We start from the raw sequence: 17292 nt of genomic DNA, 5'->3' as shown, positions 1-17292 counted from the left end.
GAATAGGAGTGAGCTCTGATATAAGGGATAACGTTCTACAAGGCAAGTTGTTCACATGTGAAATGCAGTAATGCTATGGCAAACCACTTTTCTATCAGAAAATGTGGTAACTAACCTGAAAGATGACTTTTTAGTATAAACTGAGCTTTCAGTGGTCAGTCAGCTTCAAAATAACTCTCAAGCTCAAATCAATACTTAACAGCTTTTTATTTTTGTGAAGGTTTCTGAGGCTCAAGGTGTTTTGTGCCTCAAGCTCCTTGAGAAGGTACCATGAAGCCAACCTCGGCAGGTCAAATGTAGGTTATAAAAATCACCAGTAAGGTTGTACCTTTAGCACATGCTTTTGCTATCACATGCTCAGTTTTTTACAAGAACAGGCTTTCTTTTGGAGTCCTGTTGCAGGAACTGGCAGTTGCAACCAGATTTCTTTACTATTTTTCTTGTATGGGAAAAGACAGAAAAGATTTCATACACTGTTAAAGCTGCGAACTAGGCTGCACTGAGTTCCACCAATGCCTGGTCCATCCTGCAGCAATTACAGCTAACAGGAGAAGGTGGGAGGCTTCTCCTCTGAACTGCTCTGCTGACTTGTAAACCTCAAATTCCCTCCCAGGGGCCTGCAGGGAAAGCTATGTCACAACTCAGTCTGACTGCTCAAGCCTGCACATACAACTGAGAATTACTGTTATTAAGCATCCCAGTGTGCTGACCTTATTCTTGCAAATATGACTGTCATCTAAGTAAGAACTCACTTGGTATTAAAATATAAATATATATATATATATATATATATATATATATATATATATACACATATATATATCCTGTAGTTCCTTGACTTGACTTTTCAGAGTTCTTTAAACCCTAGTCACCTGAGCTGCTATAGTCTTTATAGCAGAAATTAGGTAATAGTTCAATGATCTGCCTCTGCCATTCAGTATTTCATGTCCATGTGTTTAAAGGTAGTCAAAGTTCTACAGAACTTTCCAACCCAAATGTTGCAGCCTGATGTGTAGATCTGCTAGCATTGTCTGCTGTATCCATGGGGAGCTAGATGGTACCTAAATGTGTATTGGGAAACTAGGGGATGCACTTGGCTGGTAACAAGCCTTCCCTGGATGCTTGTCAGGCTCTAAAGGAAAAATTCAAGTATCAGATAATGCCAGACTGTGGACAGCTCAGGTAGTGAGAACTTGCTGCTTTCTTCCTGCTCTTCTTCCTCTGGACAAAACTGCTTTATAATACATGTTTAATTAAACTGCTGTGCAGTTTTCCCTCCATGAAAATCCTGCCTTCTCTGGTGGGTGGGATGCTCTGCTCTGAGCATCCCTGCTTGTGCCTGAGCTACCCAGAAGACACATCATGACTTGAGTTCAATGTCGTAGCACAAGCACACGTGCTTTTCTGAGCAAATTGCCCCTGAGCTCCTTCGACTGGCGAGTCACAGCACACCCTGTGCATGCCTCAGCCTTCTCTGTGGTATTTGATTGTGCTACCAAAGCATCTTGTGGGTTCCCAGCACTGAAGGCTGAATGAAACAGACTACTAATCCAAGTACATGCCTGCATGGGAAATGCTCCTACTGTAAACACGCTACTTTGCAGCTTTGAAAATGACACAGGCAAATGAACTATACCTCTGAGAAGCCCTAGAGAAGCTTTCTCAAGGTGTCTTCACCTGTGTCACAGAACAGAATCACACATGTACCTCTCTGTCCTGCCCCAATCCTTTTGTTTCATCTAAACTTCTGTACCAAATAAATGAGAGCTGAGCAAAGCAGCACATTGGTTATGACAAGGCTTACATTTAGCAGAGATAAAATGAAAAGGTTACAACATATTTTCTTCCTCTATACTTATTAATGTCTCATGCTTAGAGAGATCTTTTGGGAAACTTGGTAATTCACAAGTTTAATTTTTCTTCATTCTGAAATTATCATTCTCACTGGGTTTGTTTTAGTTTTTTTTCCCCTAGATAAAAGAATCTTAACTTTTGTGTGAGGCCAACCGGTGAAATGCCAAAGCTCATTGTCAAGTGCAAAAGTATTTGTGTATCAATATTAAAACAACTACAACTCTTTGTTAATCTTGCCTCCTTAATAGGTAGTAAGTGTAAATAAATGTCTCAGGGAGTCTGTTTGTACTGTACAGACTTTTTCAGGTACCATTGTAGTTCTTTGTGTTGCATTTAAGAACAAATAACCTCCAATAATAATTTTAATTTGTCTGTTTAGTTTCATAATAATGCTTAGAGTTCGCAAGCCTAAACCTACTGTGATAGGAGTGAAGGAGATGTTCAAAGACAGAGAAATACACTGATTGCTTAAAAGACAAAAAGAAAAAAATAAAAATTCAGACATAATATGGGTTATGCAAATTCCCATAACTTCTCACTCACAACGTAAGAATTGGAGTATGGTCAAGGGACAGTTTGCTAAACCAAGTTTCTTCTTCATGGCAAGTATGTGGAATATAGATAACAAAAAAAAGGAGCTTATTATTACATTTTCCCAGACTCACTGCATTGGGAAAGGCACAGTAAACTAACACAAGGTCTGGCTTATTTTTTAAAACTGAAATACAGAGAGATACAGAGGAGCAGCATATACGATGTGCACAAAAATCTTTTAAGATTATCATTTGCAAAGCTATCCTGTGCTGCAAGATCAAGTCTCTGACACAACAAAATTTCATACTATGGACAGTCTGAGAAATGTAATTACATTACTGCATATAGCATGGAACACAGAATACAATCATCCTGTACCAGTTATAAAAATAAGTAACTTTAGATTTGAATATGTGGTTTCAGGTAAGATAATGCAATGTTAACTAATATAGTGACTATGATACTGCATCCAGAATAGTATTTCAGAGCACATTTTGAAAGATGGGCAAAGGTTTTGAAAACACTTCTCTGTTCTGTCCTCTGTACCATGCCACAACCTACTGCAGGCTTCCACATAGGATCCACATAGGATCGGGACTTGGCATTGATATGCACAACCATGTGATAATCCCTGGAACAGTTAGTATGCTGAAATGTTTAACTTACTTTTTTTTTTTTTTTTTTTTTTTAATGTATTTGTCTGTAATTTATTCACATGTAAAAGTATATAAGCACCGTGAAAATGGGAACATGGTACCATTCCATATATATTTTTACTTGGGAAAGAGCTTTTTTTCTTTGCAAAAATTAGACAGGAATTAAATATGAACCTCTTATCTGCAGAAGAATTTTACCTTTAGTCCCATCAACAGTGCTCATCCCGTTAGAGTTGTGTGATAAGTCACCCTCCCACTGGCGAAACAGAGACAAGGAACATTATGTTATTCACTGATGACTTAGGAGGCTGACAGCACCTAATGTTGCAGAAAGTGGTCGTTCTTCCAACCCACCCCTTCCCACCTGCAGGGCTACAGAGGCAGAATAGCACACCAAAGCTGCACGAAGGGTCATGCTCTCTGCACTGACAGCCTCTCCTGTCGACACCCTCTGTTCTGAAAAGCAACGGGTAGCATTTAGCCAGTGACTAGACAAGTCTATTTTTAGTAATTTTTTATGCCATATATTCTATTCCTGTCACTACAGAATACTCATGCAAATGTATGTAGGGCTACTGCTGTTACAAAGCTGCAATTTCCTGGACTGCATTAATTTTACTACAGTAGATTATGACAGACAGAAATTATAATGGTAAAGAAGTCTTCATTTACACAAAGGGAGGCATCTTCTATTATTTGTAACTGGAATTGCAGTTTTTGTAAATCTTATTCATGTTATCATCTTTTCCTGACTGCACATCTGTCATTTCTTTTACAGTATTGGTGCTATTTCCAGTTAACCTTATTTTTAGAATAATGGAGGAATTTTCAGTCTTCAGATTAAGAAGCAGTTCACACTGGAAAATATAATCCTTATTGGCAGGAAAATTGTTTATGTGTTTTAAATTCTTTTACATTCCAGCTCCATCTCTATGTGTTACCATAACTGTTAAATAGTTTCTTGGTCATCTTGAAGACACCAGCTGCTTTCAAAATTTTTTATTTAATGTATTAATCTCCTCTTAATCACATTACATATACTCAAGATTCTTGCCTTTGTTATTTGTCAGAGGTTGCTACCCAATAAGTATTATATTATTATTAAATATCTATATCTAAATATGTAGATCCTTTTCTTCTGTAATATCATTCCATTTGTTTACTAACGTCAGTCAAATGGTATTTGAATAAACTTTTAATTCCATTTTTACTTTATTTTCTATTTTTGAATGAATTAATATTATAATTAGGCAGTTTTAAATGCTAGAAAATTCTAAATATTGGCATCATATACAATTTTAATTTGATCTCTGATTTTCTCTTCTGAGGGGCAGTTTGAGGGGAATGAGGAAAATATTGTCCTGCACTTTTAATCTGAGCTTTTTTTTTTTTTTTTTCCTTTTTTTTTTTTTTCCAGTGGAGTTACTTTTTAGCCAGAAACACCTCTGAGTCTTTGATCATGAAACCAAGCAGTATCAGGCTCAGTCCATACCTGGATAAGATACACTGAAGAAAAGCAGGTTAAGATCTGAAGTAACCTGTGCTTCACCAGACAGCACTGTTTGCTCTGAGGAGGAACAGAGCTGCTGTACCCTCCTGGCACCTGGTGGACACTAAATATAAAGAAGGAAGCTCCAAATTCAAGTCAAGGTTACAGCAGCTTTTGATCACGAGCTATCCCATGACACATATCACAAGAATGGCAGTAGCTTGGTCAAACTCCAGTTTGGATAATTAAGTATCTGACTTGAATTCCCTTTGCCATTTCGGTCTCAATGAGCAGCCTTCTTCAATTTCAACTGGAACTCGTTTCATGCAACATGTTCATTAAATTTAGTGTAGCTCCATTTCAGGAATGGATGAAGCAATAAACATACAGTTCATGATTTTTTCAAGATAAAAAGAAATAGTAACAAGGCCTGCCACTCTAGTTATTTTATGATAAGCACCTTAGTATAAGATAAGTAGCATCCTTAATGATAATGCTTAGTAGATTTATGACAACACTGTAAATGGTGTAAATGAAAAGACTGTTCCACATAGATATGGATGGTGTGGATTGAAGTGGCACAGTGCTCCTTTTTAAACGTAGCTGCAGTTGTTAATATAGTACATAGAGTGTTTGGAGGAGGGACACAAAGATGGTGAGGGGCCAAGAGGAGAAGATGTGTGAGGAGTAGCTGAGGTCCCTTGGTCTCTTCAGCCTGGAGAAGAGGAAACTGAGGGAAGGACCTCATTGCAGTCTGCAACTCCCTCATGAGGGGAAGAGGAGGGGCGGGCACTGATCTTCTCTCTCTGGTGACCAGTGACAGGGCCCAAGGAAACAGCATCAATGTGTGTCATGGAAGATTTGGGTCACGTATTAGGAAAAAGTTCTTCACCTAGAGGGTGGTTGGTCACTGGCTCCCCATGGAAGTGGTCATAGCATCAAGCCCTGATGGAGTTCAGGGAGCATTTAGACAGTGCTCTCAGGCATATGGTGTGACTCTTGGTGCTGTCCTGTGCAGGTCCAGGAGCTGGACTTCAATGATTCTTATGGGTCTCTTCTAACTCAGCATATTCTGTGATTCCATGATTTTATTATATGTGATCAAGAGAAGCCATACTGAACTGATGATCTTTGAATCACCAGCACTTTGGAAATAAACATTCGAGATCAGACCAGGGGAGTGAAAACCCTGGTGATGGCCTGTATCCAGGGTAAGCTTTTCTACTGGGAGCTGCCAAGCAAGATGTTGCTGCAGAAAAAATATGCAGATGTCAGAAATCTGACTGATATTCTTAAAGATTGTTGGGTGCCTTGAGCTCATGTCCAGTATAGCTTGGGGTTCTGCAAGGCTTCTGTGAATTAGAAAAGCTCCACATAACCAGAAGGGAGAGAAAAGAGTTTGAGGCAGAATGAGTTTACTGTAGATACTGAGAAATTAAACAGTTTGCATGTTGCATCTAAATATTGGCTGTACCTGCAGAATCTCTTCAATGGATGTTTTTCATAAAGAAATAATTAGTTTTACAGATATGGAGTTTTATTTTATGCCTCTCAGCATGGAATGCAAGGGTGGCAACAGCTAGTCTAATCACAGCCACCAATAAAGAAAATTTTGTAATTAACCACAAAACATTGTAGCAATGAGAAACCAGTCAGAGGCCTGGAGGGTCTTCAGCTACTGGAAAGCTGAATTTTCTGGTATAAGAATAGAAATAACAGAAGTTTTCGGTGTTTGTTTTTTTTGTTTGTTTGTTTTGGGTTTTTTGTGTGCGTGGGTTTTTTGTTTGTTTGTTTGGGTTTTTTTTGTTTTTGTTTGTTTTTGGGTGTTTTTTTGCCTGTATTTTGCCTTTATCTAGATCTTATCAGGAAAAGCATAAACAAATATTATTCTGCCATTGATGTAAAATACATGGGAATCATACCAATAGTTATTGTCAGCTTCATCAGAAGAGTATTACAGCTTTTTGATACAAAACCCAATATCCTTCTGGGAAAGGTTAAAACAGAGCCACGATTTGCTTATCCTTATCAACTGATCAATCTTAAGACTGTCAGGAGAAGATGCTGGTCCTATTAACAGGGAGAAAGGATGCAAAATAGTGCAATTAAGGTAGCAACTGAATAGAAAAAAACCCCAAAACAACAACAACACCAACACCACAAAAAAACCACCCCCTCCAAAAAAAAAAAAAAAAACAAACAACAACAAACACCAAAAAAACCCCCACCTTTACCAGTACTACAAACAAGTTTCTATACCCATGTGTATTTCATGCCATTGCAGTATCTTTATAAGTAGGTCCCCCAAGGAAGAGCAAATAAATATGACGCCTGCACATTCTTAGCACATAATGCTTGCAATAGGATTCCTGTGATCTTTTTAGCTGGGGAAAAGAAATGAGACTTATTTGCTGCACTGCAAATTCTATTTTCATGTGCATCAGCTTTGTAAGCCAATGACAAATTTTATTTTTTGATCTTGCTATCAGGTTACTCACTTAAGTTATAATATTTTGCTCTCTCCTTGTAGAGCTGGAAGGTCTTGTACCATGCTCCTATTTTATGTGCATATAGCAGTTTGGAGAGATTCCACTTCCCTTATTTCCTGCAGGCATCTGTTACAATTCCAGCTCTGCCTTCCTTCCACAACCCCTCCCAGATGACCTGCTGTGCCATTTGAGGTCCCTAGTATGCTATCTATTATAGATCACAAAGAAACCAAATAGCTTCTGTAAGAAATGTGTAATTTCTATATTCTTTCATATGTCCTTGTCATTTAACAGTGATCTAAATCTCTGGGCACATTACTGTAATAGATGACAGAGCAAGAATTAATACAATTCTTCAACATATTTTTGGGGAATATATACTGGAAATTGGAGAGTTGTGACTACGAAGGCACTAGTTTAGGATTTCCAAGGAAATGGGAAATAAAAAAAAAAAGGAAAAAACCAAAGGCAAACAACAACCAAAGAAATTGACTTAGAAGAATAATACCATTTGTTTCTGTAAGCATCACTTGCTTGTAAGTATGGAAAATTATTTTTGTGAACTGCTTAATAAGATGAATGGAAATACAGCTTTGGGGTTTTGTTGCTTTGGACTTGAAACTGTTGGATTTTCTCTTTTCATTTAGATGATACACTGCAAAGGTATAGAAAGACCTGGCTGGTTGCTTATTAATTTGTTCTATCAATCTGGAGATAAAATTAATATTCTGGACATAAAAATTAATGAAGCAGTTTGAGAGAAGCATAGAATGATGGCTGATGTTAAGTACCAACACTGGTTTGAAACATAGGCTTTTGTACCTACAGCCCTGTAGTTATAATGTACAGCTCATTCCTTCTTCATTTACCAAGGGCTGTATCATTTACATGTTCTGCACATTTTCAAATAATCCAGTTTTCTCATTTCAAATCAATTGTTGTCTTACTCCATCTCATCCCTCTCCACAACTCAGTTGTAAATCACTCCATGTGAAGAAAGTCTGTTGTCAAACTCAACTACTTAATTTGCTCTTTGTTTCTAAATGCTGGAGTTGGTGTGATAGTTTTCTTTGGAGTGTATGCAGCAATGTTTCTGCATATGCAGCAATGTTTCTGCATATCAATCCAAGTATTTGTAGGGCCCACTCACTTTGGGATTGCACCGCAGAATTTTGGAGTTTTTCCATCTGTTTTGTTAATCACTTTTAACCATTTCATTGACCCAGTACATATTTACAACTCCAAGTCCTTACCCTGGTTTATCTCTTGCTTTGTCCTCTTCTCTGGTTTCTCACTCAGCTTACCCCAATTTTCTCTTGCAGCCTTGCTTCTTGTCAGAGATATCTCCTAACTCCACCTATATATGATAGGGATCAATGATTGTTTGTCTCCTTCTCTGACTACTCCTAATCCCATTGTTCATTCCCCAATTTTTGAATTCATAGGATCAGAGAGTAGTTTGGGTTGGAAAGGATCTTTAAAAGTCATATAGTCCAACCCCCTGCAATGAGTAGGGACATGGCTCTCCTGATCAGATTGCTCAGAACCTTGTCCAACCTGACCTTGAATGTTTCCAGGGATGGACCATCTACCACCTCTCGGGCAACTTCTTTCAGCACTTTACCACCCTCAAATTTCTCTCCCTTTGTTGGAGAAACATGCTTTCTCCAATTACCTCTATAATTTTCTCTGTTGGGTCCAGACATTCCTTCCTCTTGTCAAAGCCATGGTATCTCTCTCCAGCAATCACCTCTATAGTTCCTTTCAGAGCTCTCAGAGTTTTCCCTTTCCTTCCCCTGTGCCAGGGTCACCAGACTCCTTTTCTGAATCTTCTGCTTGTCTTTTCCTTGTCCTTAGGGCACTCAGGCAGATTCCTTTCTTCCCCCCTCAGGGTACCCAGCAGATGAGGGCACTAGAGGTGGGCTCCAGTACCCAGCCCTATGGACAGTACAGGCAGTCCAGGGTTGGGATTAGAGGATAGACCTAGATTGGTACTTCATCTCTGGCCAGCAGGTTGTCTGACACAGGCAAGTATTTTTGGCTGAGCTGTGACAGTGATTACATATGCTAGAAATGATGGAGAGAGGTCTGTATGCTGAAAAATTATGCAAAGGTATAACTGTATTTTATGGATATAAGAATTTATAGTGCACAAATCACAGTGCAAATGCTTAGTCAAATATTTGTCTTAAACTCTGTGTACAAGTAAAATGCAATTTTAGCTGGAATGCTTACTATTGAATGCTACTTTGAGAGGTTGCAGTTACTGTCCCAGTACTCATTTTAGCAGTTTAAGGAGTACCTAAGGTTCCTCTTGTCTTGTCTTTCATTATCATGAGATATAGGAAGATTACTTGGCCAAAAAAAAAAAAGACTGCTTAATATGTGACACTCTCTTTCCTTGTTTTACAACAATAGGATGAGCTATAGTTGGCAACTCCACAGTGTAGAGGGCAAATAAAGAGCACAGTGAAAATAAAAGAGCCTAGTGAAAATTACAGCAGCTTCACCTGAAAATGACAGGGGTTTAGCAGAGCCTGGATTATTGGCCAAGATTATTTCCAGGACTACACCAGCAAAATGTGATGACATCCAGTGCTAGCCTGCTGAAACCTGACTGACGGTGTCTGCTGAATGCATCAAGGAACTGTACTTACATACTGGAAATCCCAAATGTCCGATTTTAAATATTTTTTCCTCCAGAAAAGCAGTGTGAAGAGCTGTATCTGAGCTTTTACTTTTTGTTTATTGTTTCTCAGCATCTAGAATGTATTCAAGTCACCTCTTGTCAAACAAAGATCATATCTCAGTCATATAGCCAAGAAAACTGCTTAAAAATCCAGACTCGTGGGTTTTAATGAAATCTCACCATTCTAGCTTGCTAAAATTTAAGAAAGCAAAACACTGCAAAGCTCACAATACATCTGCTGAAGTTGGTGAAAATGTGCTAGCACTAAGAGACACATTTCTCAAAAGCAGTCTTCACAGAAACCAAGAACATCTCCAGGTAACAGCCACAGTTTCTCTGTGTCTCAGCATTAGTAAGACAGCTGTGAGTGAGTGACCCTGAACTTATTTGCATTAACAGAAACCTAAGATTTTTTTTACAAGTTCTGATTTTACAAATAGGAAAGATAAATGCATTGATCTTTCTAAGCTCAAAAATATCAAATCTGGAAATAAGCCCCACTATTTTAACTGTCATTACTCATCACAGATTTTGTTAAGTGATTTTATATACATTAGGTCCTGACTCTTGTCAGATTTGTGTTGAAAAACTACTAGAAAACTTTCACAGATGAGATGCAGATGTCCTGCCTCAAAGATCTGATAGCACCATTTCCAGCAAACATAAAAAAAAAATAGGAAAATCTCAGCTAGTTCATTTACTGATATAAGTGAACTTTAGAAAGTCTGTAGTACATATATCATGCGGGAGATTTTAGGAGCCTAACACACTTGCCATATTGAGCTTTATGTTCTGTGGAAGCTTCATTGCAAGGTCACGTATACTTCATTCATGTAGAGTAATTGCAAACCTTACTGCCAGCCAATTTTAAGGCATAAAGAAAATGAGAGTTTAACTACTTTTGCTTCAGTATCTGGGCTCAGGTGACCCAGATTCACTGATTATATAGCGTGTAAATCAGAAAACTCTCTACCAAACCTTAGTGAAACCACAGAGCCATTTCAACAGCCTATAATTTACTTTAATGCTCTGCAAGAAACATCTTGTAGATAATAGAAGGAAATGAGATACACACTGATGCAAAAGCAGTAAGATAGCTTCTCTGCTTTACTAATGTTTTATATCATTTAGCTGAGTAAGATTTGGGTAGCCTTTACTACTGTCATGAAAACTGTCTTCCAAACAGCTTATAGGCTTTGCAATTGTAGAAATAAAATCAAGATTTTTGGAGAGTAACAGAAGTAGCAGGGGTCCCACCCCAGTTAACTTATGAATGAACAAACAACTTTCCTGAAGTTCAGATGTTATGAAATACTGTGACACCACTGGGACAACGATGCTAGAAAGGATGTCAAAATGCAGTACTTTAAATACCCATGCATGCTTTCCTCCCCAGAGAACAAATATGAAACAAAGTGAACACAGCAGCTGGTTAATTCACTGTCCAAATCAGCTGATATCACAAGTATGAAGTTACTGACTTCAGTGACTAACTTGACAATATTGTTACATTGCAAAAGTACCCCTTAATTCTGAAAATTTCCGCTTTGTCAGTGCATAAGACAGACTGTGCTTAGTTCAGAGCATCTTACAGCTATCACTGATTTCAATGGGAGGCTCAAATTCCTACAGAATGGCTTAATGAAGTAATACATTTTAATACCAGAAAGGGCCATTATGGTCAGACTGCTCAGACTGCTTTGAATTCTGAAAGTCAGTAAATGCTGCTTGCATTAAGTCTGTAACTTAGATCTGAGCTAACACATACCCGTAGGAAGTATTATAGTCTTGATTTAAAGACCTGTGTGACAGCAAACCTGTGAGATCCTAGATAAAGTGCTTCACAGTTGGTTACCTCAGATTTCAGTTCTCCTTGTTTTTTCCCCTTTCAGCTTCTAACCACTATGTTTCATTAGACCTTAACAGACCTTATCTGTTAAACCACCCTTTCTACTCAGGAACTAGGTATACTGAGCTTAAATGCAGCAAGGATCAAGCTAGGTGATATAAGACTATCAAAGAGGAAAACCCAGAATTTGTGGAGGGGAAAATGCTGGTGAGCTGATGATGAGGCAGATCAAGAGGCCCCTGAGGAACCAGGGATCCCAGCAAGCAGGAACACGGAGGGCCCCTGGAGAAGGGACAGGCACAGGCAGGGAGAGAAGGTGACACACATGCTGCCCTTGCAGTCCTACAGAGACATCTTGACTGCAGGACCCCATGATGGCAGTTCCCCCAAATTCAGATTTTTTTTTCCTTTTTAAGAGGATTTCTGATCAGCCAGCAACCTTTGGTCTCCACCCCCTAGGCCACACTCACACTTGGCAATACCGGAGTGTCATTTTCTCAGGTCTCAGCAAAGCCTCCTCCTGTTGCTTGGTTGATCCTCTCTAGCTCAGCTGCTGCTTCCCTTTGATGGGCTCAAAGCAGTCATCTCCATAACTTGCCATGTGTTTTTTTCCAAGCAGTAATTTGGCATTGGTTAGTTTATAATGCTGGGTCCTCTATTTTCAATATTTTCAAGGCTTTTGCTGTTACCCCACATTAAACTCCAGTTCATAACAGCCCATCTTGGCACAAAGCCCCAGCTCCCAGGGCAGGCTCTCACCACAGGCTGATAACAACTGAAGGCCAGAACTGGGGCATTGAGCCTGTGGCTTGCTGCTAACAATGGAAGTGCTCTTCTTAATAGCTTCCATTTATTCCAGGTTTCATGGCAGCAGAGGAAACTCATTATTAGCTGGCTGTGCAGCATGATCTGCCCAGCATTTATGGTACTGCTATTCCCAAACATGTACTCCCTCATACTTAATGTGCACTAAAATCTCCACTCCTGTGTAAATTTGAGTTCAGTTACATTAAGTGTTGTTCAAATGAGGCTAGCTTCAATCAACTCTGCGCTGTCCATTTGGTGACTTAAGGTATTTGGTTGTTGGTATTTATTCTATATTCTTTTGGGTTACTCCTAAAGATATGGCAGAAACCTGGATTGAAAACTGTGGTCACTACAGAGACTTCACTGGATCCCTGTAGTGACTACCCTTTGACCGGGGATAGCTCTGCTGGAAGGAAGGAATCTTAGCTACCTTTTTTCTAGAAGAATTAAGGCTGTAGTCTCATAAAACACAGGAGAGCTCAGCCTGCTTGAATGACAGAGTGTGTCATATGTCTGAACATCTAATTATAGTGTCTTGTTTGGTAAAAAGAGGATTTTTTTTTTTTTTCCTTCGCTGTGATTTCTAACATTCTGGAAAAAAAAAAAAAATACCAGAAAAACCACATGCACAAACAAACAAACAAACACACCAAAACACCAAACAAACAAACCACCACCACCAAAAAAACCCCAAAACCAAACAGAAATGTAGAAGGTTATATGTTAAGGAAACTGTCCCATCTGACCATTCTGATGGCAATGTGGGAGTCCCACTTGCACCACTCCAGAATTTAATGCTGCGACAGAAGCCCCTTTGCAGTGAGTAGATCCAGTGACCTGAGAGGTTTGACTCCCTGCACACCCCACACTCAGACCTAAGTCCCCCTCATGAGCCTGACCCCACGTTTCCCATAGCAGAGTTGCAGATGTCCTGTTCCTTTTAAGTAATTTAACTGCAGTGCAGCAACTTACAGAGCTGGGCACCTCTGGGGAAGGAACCCCAACGAAAAGATCACTGGGGTTTTATAGCCTCACAGTCCGTGCTTCAAGCACATCTTGATCCAATGGTGAGTTTTGGTCCAGGGTCTTCTCATTGTTCACTGGGTCCTGCAGAGTCTCTGGGTGAGGACCATCCCTGCCTGGCTGGTGTTGCAGGTCCACATGCCCTTTGTCAGGCAGAAGGCCAGTGATCCTTCACGGCTCCTTGTTTGTGGTTCCAGCCATCCAGGGCACAGTGATCACGTCACACACCAAGCAATCTGAACTGGGTGTGTTGCTCAATAGTCCTGCTAATATACTGAAAGGATAAAGAAAAAAATTCTGAGGCATTTAACCACGGCCTTTACATACAGCATTAGTACAGGCAACAAACATAACAAAATTAAGGCTACCAAGACTACCATCGTGCAGAATACAAATTCATAGATTCCTGTGCACAAATACTCCAATGATTACAAACACAAAATCACCAAGGATTCTCAGAAGTATTTTACTTATCAACTGATTGATCTCCCACTCTTCATTTGATGTGAGAATTAGTGTATCCAGTTTTCCTTACCTAAAACTTAAACAGCAAAACTTTAAACAGCAAAATAAGGATATAGTAGGAAAGTATATGGCCTTCTCATTTTAGTGCTAACTTGGATTTTCTAGAGAATACCTTAATCAAAACTTAATCTCCAAGCTATATATTATATACCTGTATTTCAGATGACGTGCTGATACCATTGAGCACACTTTTTTCTGCCCTTACATGCTCTTTTTACATCTACAAAATATACTGTGCCAACAATACAGTTTGAAGGCAAACAAAGGTTGACTTCATCTATTGGGATGCTGGAAAAGCCAGCTGTTAAATTATTTACAATAAAATAGCCATCTTTAAGAGGTATTTGCAAAAGTATAGTCAAGGGGCCTAGCACCACTGGGTGAGGGGTCACTGCATGTTGGTTAATCGCCCACAAATCCTGCACAAGTACTCAGGGTCTTCATCTAACCTGGTTTACAGGCAATATAGGAATATTATATGCAGACACACATGCTTCAAAATTCCTTTGTCTACGTATTGGTCTGTCTGGTTTTGGATACTTTTCCCAGCTTCCAGAGGAACGGGATACTATCTCACAGAGGGTGGCATGTCTGCCTTGGTTTTAATGCACATGGGCTTTGCTGAAACCAACAATTCCCCATCTGTAGTGGTCTTACCTCAGAACTCTGATAACAGAGCTTTCAGTATTTCTAGTATCTTCTGTTCATTTTTGAAGGTCCCAGTAATCACACTCAGTGCCATTATTAAATCTGTTCCTTCTGGTGACACATGCAATTCTGCATCTAAGGCCTGTAGAAGGTGTCTCCCAAACAAGCACACTGAGAAATCTTCTACTTATACAAATCTTCCCTGCACACTCGTATTTCCTCTCATTGCTAATACAGGTTTACTTAACTTTTTCCCTGCCCAGTGGCTCCATGTATGAATACTTTGTCTGTTATCGAACCTCTTGGGGCAAAGTTTAAGAGGGATAATGTGGCTCCTGTATCTACCAGAATTTCAACGACACCCATGCCCCACAGACTATATGTTCCTGTTGATCTGGGTGTTCTCTACAAATTGTATATTTCTAATTGTATGACTCCCTCAAATTCCGTAGAACTGCTGGCCTCTGGTCATCGTGACAATTATCCTTGCACACTTACTCCCCCACTTGGTTGGAAAGGCCATTCTCTTTTGCCTATGTCCTAACAATAATACCACAATAGTAACACTCCATTTCCACATTCCTTCTCTTTCTGCTTTCTGGTTTAGGCGCACTAATTGTATTTGGTCTTCCTCTCTTTCATTTCCTCCTCTGGAGATTTCCTGTCAAGGCAACAGCCATCAGATTTTACACTTTCTCCAATTTCCCTTTTTTCCTCTATTTGCTCTGCCCTCAGTTTTTTCTTTCGCCGATTACACACAAATATTGTAACACATCAATTTTCTGTAGTTTTACTCCCTGCCACCCTGGCATATGCTCCTTAAAATTTTGGCTGTCTGGTGCTGCCTGACCTACAAAGACACTAACTGCAAGTGAACCATTCAAGTTTTGTGAAGCCATTCCCCCATATTTTAGCAAAAACTGTTGGAGGCAGCCCCAAAAATCTCTAGGGTTATTGTCCATTCTCTGTCTACATTCCATTATTTTAGTCCCGTTAACCTTTCATTCCCCATCATAATATTGGTTCAAGCAAGTTTTGAACTCTTGTCTGAGATGCAGGCCTGTCCTCTGTGCTATTATAATTCCAACTGGAGTCATACACTGGCCAGAGGTTCCTGTTTCCTTCTGCTTGCTGTGCCAGGACTGCTTTGCTATTAATTATTTTTCCCCTTCGACTTGGCCAGAAAAGTTCTTTCAAAAGCACCTGCATGTCCCCCCAGCTTGGGTCATATCCGACACATTTATGACAGCTGAGCACGTTTCTTGCTATCTTCCCTCAGCCTTGGCATCTCATTTCCCTCTAATGCCAAATCACTCGGACTCCACGGGTGTTCGGTAAACACTTGGAGTAACCCCACAGGAGGAAAGTTAGGTGGTGTTGAAGGAGTATTTAAAGGACAGGTTGGTGCCGAGTCAGAAAGAGCGCCGGGATTCCTGCTTTGGAGATTAATGCCCGCGATCCGGCAGGGCGGTGCCGCTGCAGGCAGAACGCCAGGGCTGCTGCTTTGAGGCTCAGCCCCTGCCACCGCCAGCGTCACCGTCGGTTCGGCTTCCCGTCCTCATCCGTACACAGCTGTCCCAAACATAACAATAATCTATGTGATCTGGGAATCCATTTTCCAGGCATTGCCGCAGGAAAGTTAATTTGTGACGGACATTGTTCTGCCGAGCTACCACTACAGGTTAGAGCCGCCCAATGCTCCTGGCAATGTTACTGCCTGCTCTTGAAAACCAGCAGCACAGACCCAGACGCGCTGTTAACCTTTAAGTGATTTAATCGTGGTGCAGCTGGATGCCTCTGGGGAAGGACCCTTCCAAAAGAAGATCACTGGAGTTTTATTCCTTCACAGTCTGTGCTCCCGCATTTCTCACAGCTCTTGGTCCAGTGGTGAGGCTTGGTCTGGTGTCTCCTCACTGTTCATCAGGTCCCGCAGAGCCTTGCGGTGACCGGCCACCTCCTGGCTGGTGTTGCCTATCCCCAAAGGGTCCTTGTTCATATATAGGTACATGTGCAGACAAATACGTGCCATAGACAGACTGATACAGAGCACATATGTTAGTCAAACCAAATCCAACATGGATTTGTCTCTGCTCTGGATTAGCAGAATATTTACAAGGTCACCCTAGTACCTTCCAGTGCTACACTGTTTTCCTAGCTAGAAGCCTATTGTCCCCCTTCTCTTTTCCCAGCTGATCTGTGATGTGTTATTCTAACAAGACGTGAATAGCAGGTGGAAGTAAAAGAAAATTATACTTTCAGGTAAGGACATATGAATCTGAAAACCATTTACATTTTAACATAATTCTAAAGGGGACCTAAGAAAATAAATGGTTCTATCATATAATCTCATCTCAGCAAGAGAGTCTGATATGATTCTGTTTTAGAATTGTGTCCTTTCTTTACACTTGACACTGTACTTCATAGAATGTCAGAATTGTCTAGGTTGGAAAATATGTGTATAATGTCCAACTGTTAACCCAGCACTGCCAAATCCATCACCAAAATCACCAAATCATCTAATCTCTAGGAAACATATTTACTGTCTTTTTAAATATATGCAGAGAGGTATTCTTGTAGACATTCTGTTCACAAAAATATAAAATGAGTAACAGCAATGACCTTAAGAGTTAAGGACAAACACAGCTCCATTATCAGTTTTTGCTCAGTTTGAGTAATTTAAAGTGCCATTAAAATATTAACTTTTATCAGCTGTATTTTGCCCATATCAA

Source organism: Hirundo rustica, chromosome 1 (assembly GCF_015227805.2).
Source record: "Hirundo rustica isolate bHirRus1 chromosome 1, bHirRus1.pri.v3, whole genome shotgun sequence".
In the NCBI taxonomy this organism is placed as follows: domain Eukaryota; kingdom Metazoa; phylum Chordata; class Aves; order Passeriformes; family Hirundinidae; genus Hirundo; species Hirundo rustica.
This window is presented reverse-complemented; position numbering follows the sequence as displayed.